Below are 3,212 nucleotides of genomic sequence, written 5' to 3' on the forward strand. Positions count from 1 at the left end.
ACTATTTTCAAGGTTAACCCAGCTCTAGGAGGGGAGCGTCGCGGGTAGTGAGGTGCAGGGCGAATTCGGCGCGGTGCGGGCCAGGGGCGAGGGGCGCGCGGACGCGCCGAAATGCTGATAGCCCTCCGTCCTCCGCTCCTCTCGCCGCTGCACCCCTGTCCTTGTCTGTCGTGCATTGTGCGTGATTGCATTTGATATGATAACCATGATAACGTGTTAAATATGAATATCTACATGATCGCACGTGGTTGTGTGCTTTTTACAATACGTTTCTATAATTCAAGATTACAAATTTTATTTTTTTTGTATGATTAATAGTTGAGAATATATAGTCTTATGTAGACTATTTATGCTTTGATGTATGTACAAGGAAACAGATATAGGACTTTATATTATTTAAACACAAAGAAAATATACTAACGTACTTATCTATTTGCTCTATCATATGATACAGGGGCCTCAGGACCGTTCCTTATAGCAGTTTATAGGCAAGACATGTTTGGCAGTGGATAGATAATGTCTGATTTAGCTCTATCAAAACGAATAAAAGTATATTTGAAATGTACCGTTGACATAGTTATGTGTAAATGAGTCGTTTTGCAAATGTTATAATGTATATTTAAAAATAAGAACTTGTCAATCTCTATAACGTGCATATGGTGCAAAACACCCTTTATGAATAAATTATTTTCACTTATTCATAAACGATTTACTAATATCTAATACGTCAATTATTAGCAATTTTTGGTAAGCGCTATATTTATTTTATTATTTTGTTATTATGTATTATTATATTATAGCAGTTTCGTTATAATTAGGAAGTGTCGTGTTAATTAAAAGGTCGCAACAATGGCAGGAGGCAGTATGTTTTGTGGTGTGACCGCGCGCGCGGCGACTGTGGCTTGCGATCGCGGGTGGAATATCGCAGGCTATCGCTCCCCTTCGTGTAATTCGCCATTAGTCGCCGTTTGCACTCGGCTTTTTACCTTAATGAGCTTCCCCCATCGCCTCCTCGTAACATGTACACGCAACGCATTTTTGTGCAGCAAGTCAAATCCCTGAAACACGAAAATCGCCGAAATAAACAAAAAAACAATACACACATTACGTGACATTTTACGGTTCCTTTGTTACATAAGAGTTTCTTATGAAATAATAAAGTTCATGGAATTCTTTAAATGAATATTATAATAATTAACCTACATTAATTCGCCGTGCGTTCTCGACATAATATAGGCGACCCTTTCCTTTCCTGTGGATGTTGTAAGAAGCAATTAAGGAAACTTAATGATAGAGAGATGGGCAGCAGCGTCCCTCTTAAAATATCTACAAAAGCCTAACTGCGGGTGTCAAGCCAGACCCGGCTAGATGCCCAGTGTGGCAACTATTGGCAAAACTTACGGGGAAGGTTTATGTTCAGCATTAGACAGATAATAGCTGAAATAATGAACCTACATTAATTTGATTATGATTTGATTCTTATTATTGGTATCTACCTATTCTTATTAAACCAATTCCGAAAACAGAATACCACAAACGACAGTCTTCGTTGGTGAGATAAAAGAATTTGCTGCTATTTAGCATGTAGTAAAGGGGCGGTGGTAGTGAATTAATATCCTGTAAATAATATCTACGGGGGTGCATATTTCGTCGGTGACAGTCTTCCGACATCCGGTGGACAGGTCACCCTATTTTTATGCAAACTTTTATACTAATAATAATAATTACCACGAACCTTTTTATGGAAGACTCATAGGAAACATAAATTGGAATTAATATAATGAAATCATAAATGGATTTTAATCTAAATTAATAAGTTTATAAAAAAAAAAAACTAGGCTGACTTAATTTTTTAATAGGTATATACTATTTGCAAACGTCTTGCAAGAATTTCTGTACCCTTATGACTTAGTCAAATCCTATTTTAATTCATGGTTTCATTAATTTTATGTACTACTTACATATATTATATTTTTATCAATTTCTAAGTTCTAAGGTGAAATATCTTAGATACTTAATAGGACTTCTAAACAATATATAAATCTCGAAAATCTTTACCATAATTAGCACATAGTCAAAACTTTAAAAGACCTGAAAATAGCGTCTTTCGCAATTGAAGTTCATTAAAAGATATATTAGAAGTCATTACATGTGTTACTTAATTATTTAAATAATTGATATTATTAAGTTTTGTGACAGAACGTCATATTTTAACGCAAATATAATAATTTAAAAATTTTCTTTGAACTTTACCATCTAAAATTTTTTTTGCCGTTTAATACTAACATCAATGGGTTACTAGTTGAGTTTTTGCTGTCATTTAACTGGGAGAACAGGTTGCCAACCACCTGTCGGGAATCCGGGATCATCTCACTGACTGACAAAGAGACATTAAGTTATCCATTTATACATTTGCATAAAGTTACGTAGTTCTGTCTATTAGTTATTTAATACTAAGTATTAGTATGTGTAAAATACATCCGACACATTAATTTTTATTTGCTTATTTTATCTGCCTAGATCTATGGAATTATGTATATTACGTATTTTCCTGACATAGTTTTTCACATCGACTAAGTATCGTAGAAAATACTCTTAAGTGGTTTTGAACCCTAAACGTAAATAAATGTGACATTCGTACACCTACATACTTTTTTAACGAAGTATGAATAGGTTCTTCGTCGACATACTTCAAAGCAAAGATTGAAGTCTTTGTCTTTAAGCTTACAGATTATATAAACATCGTAACAAATGTAATGAAAATTGGTTCAGGTCTCCTTAGTGTAGAATTTAGACGACAGTCGTTTTCCTCCTGATGGCATGGACATTGGTTACTTTTGTTTTTAAGCAAACGGCGAAATTCGTAATTCAGGTTCGCGGCATACACAACAATTAAGTGGCTAGTCGTAGGATAGTGCGTGCAATGGGTGCGTGCGATAGCGATCACTCGTGCCCCTCGTCCGCGTCCCCTCTCGCCCCACACGCACCCCCGTACTCCTCCAAAACAACATTCTCAGTATTTGTGAGCAGGAGGGTTTTTTGCGCGAAGCCCAAGGGTGGTAGAGCGCAATCGCCTGCCAACGCACAAAAAACCACTATTAAATAACTCAACAGAACCATGGGGCGGATTCGTGATCGCGATACAGCCGAATTATAATACGGTTTAATTAACGTCAGCGACAAAAGCGTAAGTAGTTGAACTTAAGTGTTTG

Source organism: Galleria mellonella, unplaced genomic scaffold (assembly GCF_026898425.1).
Source record: "Galleria mellonella isolate WM207_F2 unplaced genomic scaffold, CSIRO_AGI_GalMel_v1 utg310, whole genome shotgun sequence".
In the NCBI taxonomy this organism is placed as follows: domain Eukaryota; kingdom Metazoa; phylum Arthropoda; class Insecta; order Lepidoptera; family Pyralidae; genus Galleria; species Galleria mellonella.